General features: G+C 40.9%; 1 long non-coding RNA gene across 1 annotated transcript in view; it reads right to left on the minus strand.

Annotated features, from left to right (window-relative positions):
• The window catches only part of LOC112848319 (uncharacterized), a 72,653-nt gene that overhangs the window by 10,302 nt on the left and 37,747 nt on the right, over positions 1-24,604 (minus strand). Inside the window, exon 3 of the long non-coding RNA XR_003222405.1 lies at positions 18,672-18,778. This is a non-coding gene — a long non-coding RNA (uncharacterized LOC112848319). The remainder of the gene's footprint in view (positions 1-18,671; positions 18,779-24,604) is intronic.

The following is a 24,604-nucleotide window of genomic DNA, read 5'->3' on the forward strand; positions in this document are numbered from 1 at the left end:
GAGTGAACAGTCAGTTCAGCAGCAGAGTGACCTTTTCTCTAAACCCTCCAATAACTCTCCAGCTGACAGGCCGAATGAGCAGATGATCCCGGACTCCTTCATGGTGTGTTGCGACTGCACTCGGTGCAAAATGACAAGTGAATCAAGCTTCTATTTTTACCTCCGGGTGGGGAACTTGTGTCACTCTCGACCACTGCACCCAAGAAAATCCGCCATGAAGTTTGGTTTTGGGCAATCTGACCGCTGACACCGCGGAGCTGTCACTGTGATGCCCTTCCCTTCCATCAACCAATCCCCTGCCTCGACCTCACACTACTCCTCACACCTGACTGGCACCAGGGGTAGCGTGCCAGGCCAAAAGCATGATTGACACCTCACCCGATCTTCTGTAAACACCTTGAGATCTCAGCACCTCCAGCAGGGAAGATCAGTGACTTGTGTGAAAGAGGCCTCTCCTCCTGGCCTCAGCTCAAGTCCGCTGGCACTCGCTATGATGCAGCTCGACTTGTCAGAGGGAGTAACAAGATGCTGAGTGACTTAGCACCTCTGGAAATGTCAGCCCCCGAGCTGGCGGACGCCAGGCTGAGTGGAGTGGGGAGTGCACAGACCCCAGTGCGACTGGCTCAGCTGCTGCCTGTAAGAAGCAAAGGACGGCACATACGCTCGATGAGACGAGACAAGCAGCAGAGATGAAGCCGCGCCCTTGTGTTATGTTCTTGCCCCATTCCCCCATATTTCTGCCACATGTCTTACGCTTGCTTCTCTTTCTGGAGAAGTGCATCTGCTATCGTCCAGCTGCTGCTGTGCCTGAAACGGACCTTTGCTGCCCTAATGCTCAATGTGCAGTGGAAACGACAAAGTCCATCCACGATGATGATGATGCGGGCAAAAGCAGAAACCAGAGCACGCCTAACTGCCCCGTTATTGCTCTGGTGAATCATGCTATAGGAGACAAGGCGCCAAAGAGACACCCAACGCAGGGAGGAACTCGGTCACAGCACAGTTTGTCAGACTGCAGTTACTTACAATGCCGACAAACACATTTTTTTTCTCTCCCCGAGGAAACTTGAGGACGTATACTGCAACATATTTAGTGTTGCATATTTATTGAAGTCAAGCAGAGAGTCAGTTTGCTGAAGCATTAAGGAATCACGAGGCGCAGAAAAGAAAGCTTCTACAAAAAGTGAGAGAAGAGAGGGAGTTTGGAGCGTGATGATGCTCAGTTAAATCTAATGGGCTGTTTACTCGCTGCCTGCTGAGATTCACACTGCTACATTGACTCGTGATTTATATTTTCTGATTCATAGAGGCGCATGCATCTTACTTTAATCAAGGTTCTCCCTATCATTCCCTCCTCATCCCCTCCATCTCCCTGGCTGCCATCCTTTTTCTCCCCACAATGCACATTAACAGCAAAAAATATAATCAGTTTTATGACAGACTATGTTTTTAGCACATGATGGGTGAATATAGCATTTTCAAAATGGCCCGTCCCCGTCCTCAATCTCCAAATAGATCCGCTGGGACGGAAGGCAATATCAACTGAAAGGACACAGTCTCAAGGGTGCGCGTGTCAATGAATGGCTGCAATCTGACGCCTGCTATTTTTCATGTTTGTTAACAAAATACAATTTGAGCGAGTAAGTGAGCACAGAGATAAGGACATAAGCACATTATTTGGCTGAGTTGACGAATAAAGTTAGAAGTCTGCAATGTGAGGAAAAGAGTTTCTTAGTGCAAGTGTGGTTCAGTGCTGAACATAGATAATTGATTTCTCGATAAACTAAATATATTTTACATTCATGTTGGAAAAGGCATGTCCGATTTACTTAGCTTTATGACTGTGGAGTGTCATAAACATGTAGGACTAAGTTAGTAAAGAAGAACTAGATTAGGGTATGCTGACTGGCCAAAGATGTTGGTGACTGAGTCATCGCATTATTCATTTGTTTTATTTTTTTTATTGTGTTAGTTTAATGTTGCATCACATTAGTAATTTGTCATGGAAAATAATTAACTTGAAATGTGTAATTGTTGAATACATCCAGTTTGCTGACTCATCATAGTGGAGGTTTGCCTCCACTAATAAACTGATTCCCCACCTTTAACTCCAGTATCCAAATGGAGGACTTTTTAAATAAAATTCATCCCATTACCTATGATAGAGAAAACTACTCATTGACGTACCAGGTTGTAAGCTCGTGTTGTGTTTTAATGGCACTCTATGGGGATCAACTCACTCCTGGAGTCATCCTCAAGTGGTCATTAGAGGAACTGCAATTTTTGGCAATTTCTTGTTGTATATTTTTACATTTTTTCTCTCTGAGGTTGCTGCTTAGACACAGAAAGTGATGGAGATTCTGATGATTCTCACTGTGAAGTAGTATAGAACAAAGCACAATATAACAGCAAATAATGACAACACCTGAGCCAACATGCTGTTAAACTAGTCAGGTGCTTTGGGGTTATTTTCCCCCCTCACCAGCACTATCACAGATTACAAGTTGTGCATCCTGATGTTGTGCCGGACATACACTTCCCCAAATATATCAACGTCAGCTGGACCAACACAAACCTGTTGCGAAATTTGAACCAAAAACTTTGTATTTCCTAAACTAGAAGCATCCCCACACCTAAATTCGTCAGGTTCTTTCTTTATGCAAATGACATCTCCCTACCAGCTTTAATGAAATTTTACTTGGAAGATTTTCCTTGATCTACTTTTGTCAAGGGAAATCACATCCAGCCCTACACATCAAAGTGCATTTAGCATGGAACCAAACTTTACTCGATGAAAGAATCCTCTGGGCAAAGTTCTGCCTCAGTCTCTCGGGAATTAAGTTTCAGCTTTATTTATTGCTAGCTGCTATTAGCCGATATAGAAAAGGGCTAGAAGGCACAGGTTTGGTAGATTAAGACTGGGGATTTCTCTTGACCTTTCAGCCAAATGCCATTCTGTTTGAGGTATACAAACATAATTAGATCTGATCGTCGTGTGTCCTTCTAATCTTTGGCTTGCCTTTTTTTTTCTTGGCAAATCGTTGTTGTTCATTAGCGCTGTTTAAGATGTGGAGGGCACAGGCTAATGACAAGAGGTAGTGAGGTTGAAATAATCCTGTTGTTTCTGATGCTTCCACATGATGCCCACAACTGTTGCTTAGCTCCCTTTCAAGGAAGCCCCCTATTAATGAGGATGATGGCATACCAAAGGTCCATTTTAGTGATGTACATATATCGTTGGGAGGGGAAAAAAAAAAAAAAAAAAGGAAAATTGCGTTCTCTCCCCGCTAATGTAGGAGCCAATTCACAGTGACATTTGCCATTAGCTCCATGCTGAATTCGACTGGCGACAAAAGCAGAAGAAAAAGCTCAAATCATTCCCAATTAACGGAGGCATCAAACAGTGAAAATCCTAGCAGGAGATTTTACGGGCAGTGCACGGAGAAAGGTCAGGCTCCAGTGGAACAAGGCAAAGTCACAGGATTTATTAGAACTAATGAGCGCTTTCGTTAGACTGAATTAACGCTGGTACACAAGGAAAATAATAAATAGTCTGAGCATAACATTTGGTTTGTGACACATATACACACACAGACCTAAACACACATAGCCGACTGAATGACCCAGACAGAGCCCTAAGATTAATAATGTCACCTTAAATATGGTAAATTTCTCAAACAGAGCCATCGCTGTAAATCAGAGTTAACCATGCGATTTGTTATTATTTTTTTAACAATATTAAATCTACAATAGAACCATACTTTTGGAAATGTAAGGATAAATAAATAAAAATCAATAAAATAATGGTCTAAAAAACACGGCTTATATGTAATTTATTATTTTACATTATGGGTTGACAAAATCTTCTCCTACAGTTTATTTTTTTATTTAAAATCAAGAGCAGGTAATAACCTGCTTCTAACATACTATCACTTTCACCATAAGAAATAACGCGTCTTACAGTGAATGTGCTAATAATTTCTGATACTGTAAAGGATTCATGCAAATCAGTAATAAATATAAATGTTGCGTTTGTTTTCTTGGTGTCTGTCTCCATCTACCAAAAACACCTGAGCCTCCTTTTACAATCTCCTCACATTACTAATGAGCTGAGAGTTGTTGAACAGAGGAGAGAGTGTTTATTGAGATATTCAGATGTGTTCTCTTACCCAGTCTTTCTCCCTGTTTGAAACGATGGAGGTCTGGGTGGAGAGCTGTAACATAGATTGGCTGTGACAGCACCAAAATGAGGCTAACGAATATCCTAATGAGGAAATGCCAGCCATGCTCCCTCGTTCCAACCACACCAGATCGCTCTGGCCCCGGGAGAGACGAGCCAAAGCTGCAGCAAAAACTCCCCAAATGACTGACCCCTACTGAAGCACCAGCTCAGTATACATTTTTTCCACACTTATTTTGTGCCTTTATCTGAAATTTTTAATTTAAATTAATTTAAATGTTACTTTAGGTTTACTGGTATAACTGTATACATATGATCAATGCACTGTAGCTTCTCCGAGGCCATTCTTTGGTATGCAAAGTTATGTTTGAAGAATTGGCTTTAGATTGCCTTCTAGAAATTTTGAAATCAGAATTATGGACAAAGATCTGAATAAGGAGCGAGTGACAGGGTAACACCTTGTCAGTCATAAGAAGCCTTAACGTAAACCATAAAGTGTTTAATTGCCAATTTTATTCTAGGTGAAAGCATAACTTACCAAATTAACACTCCATTGTTTCTGATAAAACTGGAAACTACTGATTGAGACCCTAAAGTTCATCAGGCAAGTGTTTTGTGCAGTTTCTGAGACTTTTATATAATCCATCTTATTTTTTCACCCTCTGCAGGCCTTTTAAGCAGAAGGAGCAATCTATAGTTAAAACAGGGCTCCTAAAAAACCTGCTGTGCCTCTAAAAATGGACCAAGACTTTAAAGTAAAGTAAGGGCGACATTATCCACAGACCAAAACCCTTGTAAAAAAAAGAAGAAAAAAAGGGTTTTAGTCTGTGGCTAATGTCGCCCTTACTAACAGTGTGTGGGGTAAAACTTGACTGCATGTGTGCAGTTAGTGCCTTAAAGAAAAAACATAAGACTTACCGTGTGCTATAAACCATCCAAAAAGTTTGCACAGTTTTGATGAGTGAAATTCTAGTATTTTATTATTCTCCTACTTATCACTTCTTAAAATGTTTCCGTATTTTCGCAATGCATCTGTACAGTTTATGGTACTGCTAAGCCAGTTTTTGACATCATGATGTCTACAGACAACCTTAATTCATGGCTCATTTCTAGTAAAGCACACTAAAGTAATCCGAGTCACCTTAGCAACCCCTGGAAGTTTTAAAACCCTGTTTGTGACAAATCAAACTCTCTTTCTCTCTCATTCTGACAAGACAAGGCCTGATTGTGACGAGCGGCAGCACTGCATACAGTCATCTCAAAGGTCTCAGTGGAAACTAGAATCCATTAGAAAACAACAGGGATGGGGCCCCTCAGTCCCCCAGGTCCTAAAACAGCATATGACATAGAGCCTGAGGGCAGAGGAAGTAACTCATCCTTAGATAATCCACTGGACAAGCTGCACAAGAGACAGACTCGCTTAATGCGAGTGAGATATTAACAGGAGTCCACTGCAGCACTGGTACAAATTACATTAATAATAAATACTTAATAACTGAGAGCAAATTCAGGCTAGCGCACAGCATGATTATTCAGTGTGTTTTTGGTTTTTTACATTAATTCACAAAATAGGACATTTTAATCAATTTGCAATAACGATTTCTTTATATTTTGTTAGTCTTTTACAACTGGCTACTTATTATGGGCTGTAATATCCATCAAGTACCACAACCAGAAACTAAATCAAGAACATCTGAATAAATTGTGTTTAGGAAGTACTTACTAGGACTACAATTTGTAACAAGAACAGTTTGAGGCCGGGTATCTGCACCAAGGCAAACAACAAACAACAAAACTTTCACAGCATGGCTGAATTGATTCCCTGGATCCAGAAGGACATTTGAATCTGTGCTGCTTACCTGGGTTTGCTTTTGCAGGGGCAGCATCCTAAGCAGAGAAGCCCAGACCTACCTTTCCCAGCCATCTCCTCCAGCTCATTTGGAGGTACACTGATGCATTCCCCAGCCAGCTGAGAGATATATCTCTCCCCACGGCCTCCTGTCAGAAGGAGGTTGTCAGAACCACCTAGGAGACACTCAAAAGTTCCTCCTATGGGCGCACAACAAGCAGGAGGTGACATGGGGTCATGTGCAATGGTGGTTCTATCCCCAGCTTTAAAAACTAGTCTCTAAATACTTTAAGCAATTGCATTAGATTCGACTGGCTATCATATACATGCAGTTTTTAGATAATCCTTAAAATAACTGCCAGGAGGCATTTCACGAGTGATGAGTCTTCCTTTTAAAAGAGCTTTGGTTTGTCCAACCCTCTCCTGTGATTAAACTTTAATGCAAATGCATCTATATTTTTCCATAAGTCAAACAAACAGAATCACTGATTTACCTCCTTGGTATTGATGACATCTTTACCCATACACACACACACAGACTCAAAAGGAGAAGACAATACAAAAAAGATTGTTGTGGCTAGTAACAAATGGCACTAGTCGCACACTTTTAAACTAAACCTTGTGTATTTAAAAAAAAATCTTCTTTGTAATGACAGGAAATTCTTGATTTGTGTGAATAAAAAAATGAAACATACTAAAGGTGAAGGAAGTGCACGCAGGAGGGGTTTGCATGTGAAATCATCTTCTATAACTTGTGTGCATCCCTATACACGGAAGAACATGCTGAGGGGTGATGAGGTTGGTTGAGGAAGTGTATAGTGGAAGGAGGGGAGGGCGGGGGAATGGAAAGGTTGGCATACGGTCACACGAGAGGCACTATCACGAGTTAGAGAGCCAAAGCTCTGCCTTGTGTACGATATGCATTGTGGGAACAAAGATAGACGGCGTGTTTCTGAAGCATCTATGTGGTATGTGCGGGTGGTGGATGGGTGGGGGTGGATGAGGGTGAGGGGTGGGGTTCCAGTTTGGGGGACGTATGATGATGGCCTGAATTGAAAAGAGCCACCTTTTGATTTTGGACGGGCCCCGTTCCTGGCAGGCTGGCCGGCCATAAGGCGGGGTGGGGCCTGAGGATAATGGCAGCAGAAGGGAGAGGAGGCCGACAGCTGGCGAATTCTGCCCCAATATGTTTCCATGAAAGAGGCGAGGAAATTTCAGAAGACGTGATGCCCGAACGACACGCTCGGCGGCAAAAGGGAAGATTAAAAATAAAATTAGTTAACATCTTGCCCGTTTCACCCCACGATGCACATTTCAGCAAAGGGAAAGGGAGGGAGAAGGGTGATGACTGCATTGGCCATTCGGATTTCAACAGCTCCCCCAAAAAGAAAAAAAAAAAATCTTCCAGTTAATTAGAAGAAGTCATGTGTCACCTCCTGAAGCTTGTTCAGCACACACAGATGTGGCCTGGAGTGTTTTAAAGCCACTTTCCATCATCTCGCTTTCTCTCTCCTCACTGCATGAATATCCTGTTTTCCCTTCCTAAGCATATTGTGACTCTAAAATGCAAATGACTCCCTCTTTTCCCCCCCCTCTCCTTTCTCCTTTCATTTTTTTCCACCTCCAATCACGGTGCCTCTAATGAGGTGTAAAATATGTGCATTAATGACAGAAAAGTTATTTAGATCTGGGGGAGAGTTAATTGGTTTTAATCACGGCCTACATCCATCTGGTTACGCGAGACAACAAACTACTTTATCCCGATGCCTCATTAGACATATTGTGGGACGCTACGACTCAAGGAGACGCTCATCTTCTGCTTATTTCCTTTGCACACGAGCATTGTGATCAGGAACTGCAGATTAAACAGAGCACACATGATATTTGACCATTTGAGTTATTTTTAAAAAAAGCCTGTCTCACTTTTATCAGACACATTCTACTCAAATCTAAATAACATATTTTTAAAAAATCTAAATATGATGACATTAGATAATCACTTTGACTAAGGATTCCGTTATCTGATTTTGGTTGTATCACACAGCAGTGTTTACTAGCAGGAGGGCTAATTAGGCACTTTCTATATTCTACATGAACATGCATAATGTGTTTGTATTATGTGTCTGTTATCTGCTGTTATAGGGCCACCATTGAAAAAGAGATCTGGATCTCGATGAAGAGTCTTAATATCAGTTGAAGCATGTAACATAAAAATATGATAAAAATCTTTTTCCCCTCACTCTGTGTCTTTGTCCTGTCCCCCGGGTCGCCTCTCCATAAGTGTGGTTCTTTGTTGTGATTTGGTACTACTTAAATAAATTTTAATTAAATTTTTTTTTAAATCAACAAAGACAAAACTGATACATTGTACTTAATGTTGCATCACTGATTCTGAGTCAGAAAGATGGTAACTAGAATATTATTTCTTTAAAGCAGAGGCAGCTTAATCCACAAAAGCACAGTAGCATTGTGTGATTTTAGTTTACCAAAAGAATGTTAAACCTTTGACCCCACAAGAGAAAATCTTTAGACTTGACATAACATCACATAACATGCTGCAAAACAGTTTGTCAATCAATGCTTTGAACATCATAAGGCATCATCTTCGTCGTCACCTTATGTATGCATTTAAGTAACTTGACGAAAGTCGCATCCCCACAACATCCACGAATGGTCACACGAGTTTGAAATCTGACAGTAATTATGCCTCAGGGGAACACAAATTTCATTCACTGACCTGAAGAGTTTCATGTTTCTGGGGAAGGGTCTCTTTAAGCAAAACACTCAGCTATCTGCTGTCATTCTCCATCCGCTAAGCCTAAAGATGCTCTCACCATCTGTTGGCAGTGTGACCATGTCCAAAGGACCATGTTTCTGAGGATCCTAACAGGCCAAGAACTAAAATGTGTGAACTGCAGGCCTGCTAATCTGAAGTGTTGATAAGAGGCTTGAAAACACACTATGTGTGACTTGCACCATAAAAACTAGGAACTCTTTGGGGATTCAGCCAAGATGAAGAGACTCAATATGCACCTCAAGGTTCTAAAAATAAATAAATAAATACTACCGCACCCCAATGCTGTCTTAGTTTTGTCTCAAAACGCCTCTATAGCTGTCAGCCATGGATTGCTGGTTCAAAGATCTACAATCCAGAATTATTTTTTTTTTAACTTTTCAAACTTTAAGAGAACACTTTATTGCAGATGGCAACTGCACGTGGGAGAAGAAGCAATGTGCAGCTAGGTTTACCCATGTGCCTCATTAATCATTAGCATTTGGCTGAGAGGCTGCTTTACATGCCCCCATGATTCACGTTGTCACTTACAGTAGTCCATCTTCATTTTATACAGTGGGCCTCTAATGGGTTCTTTTCAGATGTGTCAACTGAACTGGGTGTGTGCGGGTGCAGCCTCACCTATAGTCACATTTTTTCTCTCCAAACCTTAGACAGAGTTGCAGAGTTTTCTTATTTGCTTCACTTAAAGTTACCCTGCCATGCACAGCAGAACTGCATGAATGAACACAGCTTTCACAGACGGGTGACTAATTAAAGGAAAACCCAGAATAAACACAACAATGCAGATGCTCCCACACAGGAGCACTGCATGGTGCGATGATGCAGTTTTATCATGTTGTGTGACATGTATTTAAAAAAAGGAAAGAAGACAAGATTATTTTGAATTAAGATGGTGACAGGAAATGATCTAAGTGATACTGAAAGAGAACTCGTTGTTGTGGCACAGATGGAGGAAGTCCACCTGGCTTCTGTTTCGGCTTGATAACAGACTAATTATGTGACATATGGAACAGTTTTAAGAAAACTAACAAGTAATGTGTAATCCATTACATTTTTTGAGTAATGACCCCAACACTGTTGCTACCCAAACTTAAAAGCCTTAGCTAACGACTTAGCATGAACCCTTTCTAAATATGCTAACTTCTGGCTCAAGATGCTAAACTAACATGGAAGTAGCAAAAATTGTAATGTTGTCCAAAACCATTTGAAAGCGGTGCCCCAACATGCTATAAACAAAAACACTGTGTTTAACTTTTCACCCACGTCCTGTAAATATGTAATCTGCTAAATGCAAAGAAAAACATAGGGAGGTATGACCGTTTATGCTGTACTGCCTTATGTTTTTCTCAGTATCTAGCACACCATCAGACAGAATAAAATCCTAAGAATACAAAGTATATCTAATAGAATAGTTTTTTTAGGCTTTGAGTAGCTCTCTCACACCGTACATGTTTGCATCCATCTAATTCAATCCATCCAAAACCATTAAAGAAGTCACATATTCACATGATGGATACCGAGGCAGATGGGATATGTAGAAAAAGACTTCAGCTTTCTATATTTTTACTTAGGCAGCTACAAGGGCTTCTGGTTGTTGTCCAAGAAATTCTGTCAGATTAGAAAAAAATATGTTAATTATAGACATCAACATAGTTGCAGGCTTGTTTGGAAAAAGAAAAGTTTGCAATTTAGTGATTTGCAAGATGCTGCAGTTAAACTAGCAGCAGCCGTGATGGAAATTGCTGTGGTTATAATTAAGAAGACCTTAGCATATTTAGCTAAATTAAGCAGTGGGATAGACTCCATATTTACGGCGTCATTTCCTGACTAATTTGCCTTGCGCCCTTATGTGAGGTGTCAAAAAATACTCCCTGTGTTTACATTTGGTTCCCGCTTCCCTGCTAGTTCAATGTGATTGACATTTCTAAATATGTTAGGCCCGAGTGTGCCGATTCCCAACTAAGCACAAATTGTACAGGCAGGTAATGATGTGTGGTGACAGTCATTATCAGCTACTGAACTTTGACACCTAATCATGAGAACAGTATGCAAGTGGTGCAGATAATTATCTTTGGGATTGTCAGTGTGTGTATGTTTCTCTGCATGTGTGTGGACATTGAAGGCTGCAGTCTTTTTAAAAAGCCTAAATGATCACATCTAGATATGCGGTAGGGTTGTGCCGGTAGATGGTGACTGAGGGTGATTCCAATCAAGGTGACATTTAGGTTATTTTCCCATGGATTATAATTACAGTTAGCTTTCAGTTAATATCACGCTATAGTTTTTTACTTTTGCTTTCCCCAAAACTTGCAGTACTCACACAAAAGAAGAAAACAATGAATGGCTACACTGATCAGTCACAAAACAAGAGAGCATAGACCCTGGGTATTTTTGCATGGTGGATTGATGGTAAATTAGTGCTTAATATCCAGATGGGTGGGAAATTAAAAGAAAAAGCACCTTGATAATTCTTCCAAAAAAACAATTCTAGTGCTTCATTACTGAAACACTAAATGGGGGGATTTGAGAGTGCTGTCTAGCATGTCTGTCCACTGGTTTCGGACTGAATGCCACAGCAAAGTGATTGCCAAAACTACGCAAGAAATATGACCCCGCAAAACTGCTATATCACCATATTGCAGGCATCAACGCTTCTGGTTTTATCTTCAATTTGACAATGTGTGTAAATGCAGTTTCTCTGTACTTCTCTGCACTCTGTCTCACCATCCATCCCGTGAGTCATTTTTATTCACTTACAAGCAAATGGATATGAATTACATTTGCATTCAGTTTATCAATACCCGCATTTTCATTTTACAACAAACAATGAAATCAAGTGACTTTGTGAAGACAAAGAGAAACATGGATAGAAAAGTAACAGAAATGTTTAGAAACCTGTAAAAGTACGAGTCTCGAAAAATATTTTTCCTTGCTTAAATGAGAATCTGTAAAACAACGAAAACACTTTAAATGTGTGTTGTTTGCTCTGTCTCTCTGGATCACGCTGAAGGCCTCCACTCAAACAGCATAAATGTTCCCTTGTAACAGTGTTGCATCATGGGATAGGATGTGTTCAAAGAGGTTGAAGCTGAGGATCCAGGCAAACAGACACAGAGCACTGAGGCTGTAAAACCACAGTGGATTTTTACATCTGTCTGGCCTCATTGCTATGCATGGAGCCCCGAGCCACATTTGTCTGCTTCCACCTAGGGGTAGAGCACATTGGCTATGATACCGCCCTGACAGATTACCGCCTTAAACAGTGAGAAAGAGGCCTGCCAGCAACAGCTGTCCTTTAGCATTGGAAATGCTAAGTTCCCCTTTGACAAAGACTGAACAGGAATGAGTGTCAACAATGCTTCGCCCTGGAGTGGTTGCTAACATCTTGTAACTTCCCGTGCTGCAAACCATTTCTGTTGGATACTTTTGGATCAACAGAGCAGCCGAGTTGTAATATGTATGGTAATTTTTCATTTCTGGCCCTTCTGATGCCTGCTGTAGAGAAAGAGGAAAAAAACGAAAACACTATGTCAACAGTGCTCTTGAACTCGAGCGGTACGTTAGTCGGCTGCTATGCAAATGAGACTGGGGGAGAGGAAAGCAAACAAATCTGTTAATTGATACATCCTGTCAGTGAAGGGCCTCTGGGATTACCAGGAAGAGCTAGAGTGTCATTGTTGGATGGCTGGGACACACTGCAGGAGTTTAAAGTGCATCTAATGGGGATGTTAGCGGTCATCCTCTACAGGCTAATGGCAACCATTTTGTTGGCACTGGAGAGGTGCCCAAGCTGTCGAGGACCAGGTATTCGGAGTGACCTAGGTGACCTTCGCCGACCTGGGCTTACAAGTGTGCGGATAAGTTCAACAGCCTCTCCAGAAAAAAGCCATCCGTGGCAAGACGACACTAATTAAGGTAGCACGCGCAGCTAAGTCCCACAAGTGTAGCACACAGTTGGAGTGTATACTGAACCTTGTCATGTAGGTCACTTTGGCGCTTTTAGCAAAGCTATGCATATTAATGGACCTGTGATACACAGTCGCTGCCTCAGTGCTCATGGGGGGCTTTGTATACTGAATGTGGGGCTCTTTTTGAAACATATGCATTGCAAATTGAGATTACGGGTGGTTACAGTTAGCACAGTCCCTGTGGCATTATTTAGCCATGAAAAAAATAAGAGTACACGATGCTGAAAGAATCACGAGTTACCCATGGATGAAATGATAACAGTAGGAGAGGTGTAGAGAAATGACTGTGTACTCAGTAACATGAAAAAACATCTGCCAATAAACCCAGGCATACACTGTTTGTGTGTTACACAGGGCAACAGCATGTATGTGAGACAATCAGAGGGACCATAAAAGGTAAAGAAAGCATCTACAACTGAATAATTATTCACTTTTAAGCAGTAAGTGTAGCTGACGTATAGATGTGCCACTAAGATCAGTTTTTGTTTTGCTTTAATTTGAGATTTTCAGCTTTTCATGATGACAGAGAGAGGGGATGTTGCTTTTCCACTCTAGACTAGAAATGGATCTGTTAAAGAGTCACGATTACACGGAGAGTGCTCTTTTGGTGCTCTTTGGGGTTTTGGTCCCTTTTGTTGGCCATTGTGGATTAGGCCAATTTAATTCTTAATTCTTCCACATACAATAGCATTTTAGATAATGATGTGCCTCCTCTACTATACAAGTGCAAAATTATAATTAAATTTTCCAGTTAAATTGAGACAGCAGTGCACAAAGCTCTGATCCTACACACAGATTTTATTTAGGTGTTCAACACAAATATGTATGACTGCTAGTTTTGATCTCTTCAGTGTCATGCACAGTATACTGGTAGGCAACGTCCTTGCTTTTACTCCGAAAGTTACTTTGTTGCTAACCAGCTAGCCCAGGACCTTGCTGTCTTTCATCTGTAGAGGCTGACTCATTGGCCCGCCTTCTGTTGTGGCAGTCCTCAATATTGCTTAGCAGGAAGGACTTCTTCCTGCAGGTGCACACTTCAACATCAGCATCTCTCCTTTACAAAGAGTGAGGCGCCCAAGGAGGGGCTCAGTGTACAGCTGCTAGTCCTCTACATCAAAAGGAGCCATATGAGATGTTTTGGGGATCTGACCAGGATGTGTCATGGATGTCTCCCAGTTAAGGTGCTTTGGGCCTGTCCTACTGGGAGAAGAAGCCTTGGCAGACATGCTGGAAAGATTCAAGCTCTCAGCTGGCTTGTGAATGCCCCTACTTCTCTCTGGCAGAGCTGGAGGAGATGGCCGAGGAGTAGGAGGTCTGAGCATCTCGGCTTAGAATACTGTGACCTACGCCCGTATAAATGGTAGAAGATGGATGGATGCATGAATGGAAGGGCTATCACATAAAGGGAGGAATTTGAGTTTAAGCACATGAGCTGATGGACAATTAATGGTCTAGTGAGGAACATACTGAGCCTTAAGCTGATGATATTACCCAGTTATTAAATTTAGCAAAAAACTTTGCAAATGAAATATTTGAAGGGGAGAAACTTATAAACAGACGTCTTTAAAATCTCACAAAATATTCCGTAATATTGCTAAAGTTTGTGCTTCTTTTGGCTAAATTCACACAGTCGGGTTTAGAGGAAAGCCTAAAACCTCAGGGTGGAACATGGTTTTGGGCTAACATGACTAAGATTTGACCACTAAGTGTATTTAGCAGATCAATCCTATCTATCCTTCATTCTTTAACTCATCGTCCATTTAACAATGTCATCTTTTCACATTAAACTCCCATTAAATTTGTGTATTGTTATGTACTTTTCTGTTTTGCATAAATTGTAAATGTATATATCAGAGTTTTTCTATCATTGTGATGAATTTTAAAAAACAGACAAAAGTGTGTCATAAAGCTGCATACAAAGGTGACAAAGCACTGCCAATTTGGTCCGTGTTGTCTTGCTGTGTGCCTGCCTTTCCTCTGATCTCCTTCAGTTCAGTGGCATGCATGTGGCACAGTTCTTCAGCTGAGCCTCACAAATCGTCTGCCGCCACGTCAGTCAAGCCTTGTTTACAGATATCCAACATCCTTTCCTTCTCGCCTGGCTGACTCGCTGCAAAGTCGGTCGGGGATGTGTGATGTACATCATCGGTAATCAGATAAGTTGGGTACCATCCTCCTGCTTTCTCTCCAAAACAACATGTCCACTGAACTGAAAGCCAGAGTGCAACTGTCACATTAGCAGCCAGAGAGTACTCACTCCACTGCATGCCTGGTAAACAAACCCCGAAAGATGTTTTGCATGACAGACAGCCTGACGGCTCTTTCAGGCGAGTCCAGAGTGTCGCCGAAAAGACCCGCCACCCTCTCCTCTCTGTTGTCAGTTGAAACTCTTTAACCAATTAAAATGGCAGCGCAGGGCGCATATTTGAATATGCATGAACAGAATGTTGCATTTATGAAAAAAAAGGGGCTGAATCTGCTAATTATGTGTTTAACAGTCTATCACCAAGCTGTTTCACCTTATATTTAATTTGCACATGAAATGTCCCCTCTCATGACGGCAACCTGCATTTTGATCTCACATCGATTTGTGCAAGCTTTCAAGTGTGCTGCTTTAATGAGGCATTTCATACTCACTGAAAGGGACTGACTCAAAGAATTGCGATAAAACCTCCGTGATCCCAACTAACTGTTGTTTGTCACTTTTTATAATGAGCCACAGCCTCGTTAGATTTCCTTTTCCTGTAGATCATAATGGAGTCGTCACAGTTTTTCACCTCCCCACAGCTATGTTCTCCTGTGGAGGCGATGCTAGGCGGTTAGAATTTACCACTTGATGAGTTTTGCTCTGAGCACTCTGGCAAAGTTGGACAATTATTTTTGAATCCCTGGGCTCTCCGTGTAGCAAATGTGACGGAAAAGGCCAATTATGGAACTCGATTTATTAAAAGCAGTGTTCGCGATGTTGCTGGAAACGTCATTAGGAAACATAGGAAATGGTTATAAATGACTGACGCATGTGGCTAAGGTCAAGAAAGTAGTTTGTAACCAATTAATAGTACAGTCGTTTAAAGACTTTCATTTATTGCACCAAATTGCAGTTAATCAAAATGTTACTAAATGTTTACAGTGTCAGCGCTTCTACTGCCGGCCTCTCCGTATCCTAGCTGGAATTCCAGTAGCCTTCTCTTCTGTTTCTGAGGTACGGAGAAAAAATTCCAGTCAGATCCTGTGCCGCTTGCCAAAAACACTGCTCATCCAAAGTCATTTGCAGCAAAGTCCATTATCATCATCACTTGTGGTGATGAATTCCCTATGATGGTGGCAGGCCCGCAGCAGCCTCTACTCATAATGACATTCTGCTCTTGTTGGCAGTCACTCCCCGTCAGATGGCTCATTCCCAACAGCCAGCATGTCAGACAGTGCACACACACAATACTGGGTTGGGCCTTTATGCCGTAAATGAGGGACAACAGGACCGTTGCTTGAAAGGCAGACTTCATTTCTGGTAAAGAGACCGTGTTCTATTCTAGTCAGCATGTTGTTTTTAATGTAAACATCTGTGACATTCTGCTATAAATATGTTTAGCTCTTTTAGATTTTGGGGGGCTTTTACACTTATTTATGTAAAAATACAGCAATGGGCAAGAATCAAAGGAGCTACCTATACATAGGGCGAGAGACGGGGTATACCTGGGCAAGTCGGCAATCCATCACGAGACCAAAGGTATATCAGGACACTGCCACTGCTTTCAGTGCTGTTGTTCCATTTTTTTTCCATTCTGAAAGGAACCCCAAATATAAAAATTCTATGTATTTCAAACTGGGGCATGATTATGGCAGACATGTTAAACTCACAGGTGGATGCGTCATAGAAGGCTATTTGACAGTCTGAAGCATAAAGAGAGGCAGTGTGGAGGTAAAAGGGAGAGACAGCGATGAGCTTCCCTGATTTCACTGATAGACTAAATTAAGGTTGATGCCCCATGAAGAGAAATGGTAGAGGTTCTGCAAAGCCAATAATATTTAAAGCACCATGCGACTAAGTCATCACTTTAGAAATAAAACAGCTCCGTGGTCACAGCGAGTCTGCTCACTCTGGCAGCACAACAACTCAGGGATAACAAAGCAGGCAAAGACGTGGAACCAGCTGCTGACTGGCTCCCTCCAAAGAGAAAACACTCAGAAAGCACATCTTTAAAGGTGAGGCCTCATGCAATCACATTTCTAAGTATCTACAAAACTGGGTCCTCAAAGGTGTGTCAGCACATGATGGTTATTCCAGAGTATAAATTGTGGATTGTTTATAAAAAGTGAACATATTCTGCTAATTATTGCTAAGTAAAAAAACACAAGAATCTGAATCATCCCAAATTAATCACAAAATCTTGCATGGGCTGTACCACACACACACACACACACACACACACACACACACACACACCAAACCATAATATCTGTGAGGTCTACCTGTATCATTACACCTACATATAAAATAGTTTTAAAATCACCTGCTCTCCAGTTGTTATGAAGACCGGAACATGTTGGGTTGTAACAACTGTGAATGTGGACATTTTAACATGAAAAAACATTTTGACTCAGCCTCGTGTGTTCATTGGAGGAACTGCAATTTTTGGGACTTGCACAGTGGCTTCATTTTTGCGCCCTGAACTTTGCCACTTGACTGTAACATACAGTGAATGTGTAATGCCCACGACCTCAAATTAATTGAGCATGATTAAAGTGTGCAATATGATGAGAAGAAATTATAGTCCCCTTCCTTCTTTGGAGTGATAATAACTGAGATCGAATCATAAAGGTCACAAGCACAATGAGTTCTCGGACCACCCCTTTCTTCAAAGAACAAAAAAAATGTGCAACAGCACATTTGCACATCAAATGCCAAGAGCATATAAGTCAAAATAAAAATAACAGAAATTAACCGTTCGTTTCATGGATTTTTGTAAATGTGTTCCTTATTTTGTTGTTGGCAACTGTGTGGTGAATTTTAAGAGGTCTGTTGTAGTGAGTGCTCTGTTTATACTTTAATTTAGTGATACTAAATTGATGTGTTATTATAAAGAATTTGCTTTGAATTTCTCAATTCAAACACTAAACCCTGTTTTAAGTGTTTGAATTATAGTTGTTACATTTACATTTGTATATGTATGTAACATTTCTGATGTAATCAAAACTGTAACATTGATAAAAACACCAAAATAGAATCTTAAAAAGGTATTTTGTTAGGCCAATTTAAAAAATTGATTAAAATGAACTAAATACTGTCTACAAGAAATGACAATGTTGCCCTTGATTCTGATGTTGCAGCAGCGGGTCAACCGCTCCTAGGTGGTCTGGGGACGGCTCTAGTATTACAGTAGAGGCAGCCTTTGGGCTATTGGTCCTCCTTCTTCTGGAGAACTTTAATCGGTGCTCAGAGAATGATGCCTGACCTTCATTTATATGTCAGAAATGTGCATATCATTGTGCTTAAGTTCTTTAAACTGGCTTTGTGGTAGTTGCTGCTAGAGTACATGTCACCAGGACCACACACATAAACACATACAGACAGAGTTACAAGGTGAGAACAATACCAGCCGCGCTGTCATGAATGGTAAAGATTGAATTGTAAGATACAATAGGAAACCCTGAGAGGTGCAAAGCAAGATGGCTGAAGGTGACTCTAAGCCTGAGCTTATCGGGGGATTCAGTAAACAAGAGGCCTGGCAAGCATTGCACTCGGCTGTTGACAACCGGTGATGGTGACCAGGTGGGATATGTTATCCTAACAGTCTGGAACTCTTGTGAATTATTTGCTGATAGATATAAACAGCTGTTATTCTTGGTAATGGAAAGCAATTAGAAACATCTGCATACTTGGCTGTGAGCGATGCCTCCGAATGGCGGCCGTTGCTCCCAGGTGCCGCTGGGAAATAATTACATCATCGGGACGGGGGCCGGGGCTGCTGAGGACTGCTAGTGATCTGTGAAGAGCGAGGAAGGGAGCCCAAAGAGGGACACACACAAAAAATGATATTAGTCAAACTTTTAAAGACGTGCAAGTTTGATCATTCTTTACGCTTAAAGTCACAGACCAGTCAGCAGTTAACCTTCTTTATTTCATTCAGTCAATTTGGGGATGACTGATGCTAGTAGTGAGAACAAAAAGTGTTAGCCACATTACCTGTTCTGCTTTTGTCTTGTGCAGGGAAATATTGAAACACCCCAACAATAACCTCTGCAACAATATATGACACACATTCTTACTTATCCTCATTCTATAACCTTTGAGACTGTAGGCCTTGGTGAGTTAAACCTTTTTTTCCTGGTTCCAAAAGGCTAACAGGGGTTACTGTGTGAAAGTGGCAGGAAGGATGAAGTCACTCCCCAAGACATTTTTGAACAGTCCACTGTTCAACCGGCCAAAAGGATTTCAGATGATTCTTTCCATGTGCTGAACTCTGAGTATCTGGTAATGAACTCCTGGAGATATAGGCTCCCTTTGTGTAAGCTTAAGCATTTAAACATTCATTTTTCAGTAAAAACGAACAGTTAATGCAGGACAGACACAGCAGTAGAGGCGCTGACGTAACTGCACTTTTTTCTTTTAATTTTAGGTTTGTACTTAAAAATTAAAGTATACTGCAAAAAAGATGGGGGCTCGAAACTGCTTAAGGAATAAAAATATGTCCAAATGATCTTCATATCCTACATGTTATTTAGTGACAAAATGAATTTAGACAGCACTGGCAGTGTCAGCACGACAGGTGCAACCTGACAAACCTGATCAACATTTCTCAGAGAGCATCTGCAGCCACATTAAATAAACACCGTTTAGTCTTTTCAGTATAACCAACCTTAAAGATAGGCGCAAATAAAAATGTTATACATTTTGGACTCACAAAGACTTGGGGACGATCCAAAATATTCTCACTTTGTAAAACTGTCCTCTCACCAAATGTCTGAAATTCGGTCTTCCTTGGACAGAAGCACAAGTACACGAGCACACTTATAAACACATACACCCACAGATGAAGACAGCAGACATTTGTTATGGTGATAATTAATTCTGTTTTCCCAGCAACATAAAAGATCTGTCTCTCTCTTTCTGATATTTTCTTTAGTTTGAAGTTGAGCTGAATGTTGCCAAGTGAAACTCTTCGACTCTCTGGAACTCCAGAGGCGTTGGCCGACACCATGACACATGGAGTATGAAACATATGTGAGAATACACAAACACAAAAACAAATCAGCCTAAAATACTGACTTTAACTTGTTTAATTACATGTAAATGTTTCATGTCCTTTTGTTACATAAGTACAATGTAAAATATTGCATTTAAGGGAATCTGGTCAAATGACATTTGATTGCTGTACATTCACAGTTCATACATTCTCCTTAATGACTAATTATCTGAATAATTAAACCTTTAATTACTTTATACTTCAGTTACATTTTATTCAAAATGACTGCTTCATGTTTACTGAGGGTGGATTCATCATTTTTTGAGTGTGCACACAAGCGTGCAATATCCTTAAAATGTCAAATAGTTTAAAACTAGATCATCTTTACTGTCCTCAATGTATTAAGAGCAAGTCAATGAAATCTGAAGACTCGTTTTACCTTTTTTCTGATGATTTTTAATCTATTTAGGATAAACATTACATATCTATTATTGATCAACATCTGAGCTAGAGTCCCTCTCTCTTATTTTGAAAGTTCAGCTGCTACCAACCAGCTAGCCTCAGTGCTCCCTATCTCAGGTCTCTGGCTTGCAAGCTAGGTTTATATTGTGATGGTTTTCAAATTCATTCACCTGCGTTTTCAGAAATCCCATCTGACTTCCCCTCCACTGCCTTTGACTGTGCCTCACAGCGGCCTTGCTGCTCTGCAGGGCTGGGATTTTTAGGCTTCCTCTAGGTCTACAGCAGCAGAAGAACTGGTTCAGGTGTCTCTGCTTTGTCTTAGTCTTTTGCAAAACTATGAGAGAATGAGGTCCATAGCAAACACTTCCAGCTAGCCTCACAAGTCTGCCACAACTATGCAAAATCATTTATTTGAGGTGAGGGATAATCTTCAAAGAATAGTCCAACAGTCAGACATTAAATAGTATTTGTGATTGATGCACCTGAAATTAGTTCCTTCCCCTATTTTGCAGCGTATATGCATGTGCGCATATCTCCATCACAAACAATCTAAATCTGTGAGAAACACTGATTTTGTTTTTGATGACCCTCACAAACCAGTCCAAACTGGGTTTCCTTGTTCCACCTTTTTCTTTGACATACTGAGGTCTAGATGACATGTGGGGTCACTGATTTTGGCAGTATGCTCTTGACTGTAATCATGCAGAAATATTTTCTTCAGGCTGGCTCTTGGAGACTGGGTGTCTTGTCAGCTTTGGTATCCACAGGCAATTATGGTCCCATCTATAAAAATACCATCTCCCCAACACCTTTAGCACTCAGGCAGCCCCATATCCCCACACTGCTACCTCCAGGACTATGCCTTCCCTGCGGTAGTCCTGGCCAGGTTCACGGCAAACATGCTGGACTCCATCTGAGGCAAACAAATTTATCTCCGTCTCATCTGACCGAGGAAATGTGCTAACAGTGTGCTTTTTCCTATTCTTCTGCAAAGCTTAATTTAGTTTTATACCAAGAAGTGCACACCTTAGTATCCTTTGGAGTCTTTGTGAAGTCCATTTTTTACGAAAACACTTTAAACTGTTTTTTTTTTTAATCTGTTTTTTAATGCTAAAGAAAATATGATAATTTTGATGGTTAGAAGCTGAATACTAAACCAAAAGTCAATACTGGATTGTTAATACTCAACAGTGCACCTATCTACATCAGATACATGGGTACTAATAAAGCTGTAACTGATGTTGATCTTGATGGTGGCAAATCTATATTTTTAGCATTTCTGCTACCTCTTCGGTTAGGTTTAGGCACCAAAACCTCTTGATTAGGTTTAGCCTTTGTTTATCTTATATAAGAAGTCTATTGTTACAGAGGCTGTGCATCTGTCACAGGACAGAACCAGAGAATAATTGTTCCTCTCTGGTACTTCAGTAAATCTGGGTAACATTTTCTGCTACTACACGACCTGTACCTCTTTCACCAATAATCACTAGGCCCTTTACTGAAAATCTCTTACAGATATGCAGTCAGTCACGCCACAGTGTGTCTTCCTCTAATTGTGTTGTGTATGGAGTCGCTGACCTTCTGCACCAACGTCCCCTTTTCTCTAAACAATACTGAAGCTGTGAGAACCCCGACTGTGCGATGCCTCTGAATTTACCCCTGCTAAAGCATGACTGTGACTCTCCACATAGATCAACGTACAGGCCCCCACTGAGCGTGCTCATCAGCTGTAAATACCAGCAGTCTGTGCTGCCGTGGTGAAATGAGCAGTCTGGGGGATCTGACCATGTTGTGAGGTGGCAGGTTGGGCCCGACTGTTAAAGAGTGTGTCCTGTAAGCAGAAGGTCACAGGCCTGATTGGCTCTGCAGGCAATGAGTCCTGACTGGATGTCCTTGAGCAGCATAATGACCCCTGAGGTGGCCCTAACGAGACTTTGTTCCCAATAGCAAATTTTCTGCAACACTGCAATTACACTTTTTTTTCCCAAATGTATTTATATGTCTAGGTACATATGCATGCATTATTCTGTTTAGCAAAAGAAAACAAAAAGATTAGCAAAAAGATTCCCAAAAAATCCCCCAAAAAACAAAAAATCTTGCTCATTTCATCTCGCAGGAGTGATGAAAAACTGCTAAAATAAAGCAGATGGATGAGCAGGAGTCACCCACAAGCTTAAAAATGTTTTCCAAATTCAGCTTATCCACAAACCTGTGAGCAGATAATGTCCAGTCTGGTGGTGAAATATCGCTTTGAACAAGATCTACACGAAAACAACACAGCAAAAACAGACGGGGAAAAAATACTTTCAACTGCATTGTCTGTGAAGCAGACACGAGATAGAAGCAGCTCCAACACAAAACATTATGTTTGTGCCTTTGTTTCATTGGGCCTGTAATCCCTCGGGCAACAAACAGAAAATATCCGTCAGAACGGATGAACCTGCGGGCCGTGAGTCGCGGCTGTTGTGGTTGGATATGGTGATGCTGGCTGGCGTACCTGTCACAGAAAGCTGCAAGCGCGGTTCAAAAACGAGGTGGCTGGTGTCACACGAGTCTGCTGAGGGAGTCTGATGAATATGAGCACAGCAGCGCACACACAGCGAGTCTGTCAGCACTTTCTCCTCCTCACTTTTGTTTTCCCTGCTTTGTACTGTGTTTTGGGTTACATGTGCCCTACTCTGTTTAACTGCAAATTTATACTGTTAGATTCTTTTATTTGCTCTTTATTTTGTCAGCATCTTTTTTGTTCTTACTGTTGAGACAATGAATGGTCCTAAATGGCTGTTTACTTGAATGTCATGTTGAAATTGTATTAATTTCTCTCATGTTTGTTTATATCTACAAAGGAAATGGAGAAACTCATAAATAAATGAGTTTCTCCATTGAATAAAGGTTGAATCATTCATTGTCTTTTGTCGACAGGCCTACGCAATAGCATCTACGGCATTCAGACAAATGCTCTACATGCTTCCAATGCAAGCTGGTTTCACTAATCATCATTTCTTAGTGTTCTTTGTTTCTTTTTTCATTTAGGAAAGTGTGTATGTGCCTCCTTAAACATATGCATGCATGCATAACCACATGCACCACAAATTCCAAATTAAATCTGCAGCAAAAACCAGAATTGGGTTTTTAAGGCATGTCGTCTTCATCCAAATTAAGAGTAAGAAATTAAGAATATATTTTCTAAGATGGGCCAGAGAGGCAGGATGTGGACTCTCTACCCAGGTCCAAACCAAGGGCATTCTTGGATCAACTGAGGCAACAGTAACCACTGCTCAGCACTCATTGAAAACATGTTATTACAATGCTAGTGACGAAGCCAAAAAATCATGAATATCATTGATACTGGACAATCCTGAGACCAAACAATTTACATCCATTGAGTCTCATTAATTTTTGTGTAACATAAACTTCAGTCTTTTCCCAGTGAAGTGACCACTGGCACTGACAACATGTACACTGTTGGTGTACATGTTTCTGGGTGGAGCTGTCCAATATCATCATCTTGTTTAAATATAAGTAGAAAGGCTCCACTTGTGCATTTTTATTACTTATCAGTAGCATTTAAGGTCAACAGATGGTTGATGGTTGGTGCTTGTATCAGACCGGTGTACCCTTTGTACAGGTTAAGCCGTCCACTACTACGGCAAAAACCACTGTACATGGTGAATAATGTGATTCTGATATAACACAGTCTGTTAATCTATTCATAGAGACTGTGGTGTCCTCATACTACAAATCAGGTACATGGTCAGATATACTTTTGTAAATGCTTTTCATTTAAACTGACCCTGTGGGCGGGGCAGATGAAAAACAATAATAATAATTGGTGCATGGAGGTACGGTACAGGACATCGCAGTGGATGAAACTAAAGTACTTTCCTCCTCCCAGATGGTCCGTTCAGCCTTTTAATAATGAAATCTGCTTTTGTGTTATTTAAAAAATTACAATAACCTTTCTACTAATCCTCCGACTTACAACTCCATACACCTGGATTTCTGCGATACACGTACGTCCAAAATCCCCTCGGCTCTGGATAACATATTAGGATTATATCTCGGATATGGTTCTTTAATAAATAGTTTAGATAAGCATATCTGTTTAATTTTATCCACCCGCCCTCCCTGCGTGCAGGATTACAGTGAAAGGATGGGTTTTGT

This window comes from Oreochromis niloticus, linkage group LG12 (assembly GCF_001858045.2).
Source record: "Oreochromis niloticus isolate F11D_XX linkage group LG12, O_niloticus_UMD_NMBU, whole genome shotgun sequence".
Taxonomy (NCBI): domain Eukaryota; kingdom Metazoa; phylum Chordata; class Actinopteri; order Cichliformes; family Cichlidae; genus Oreochromis; species Oreochromis niloticus.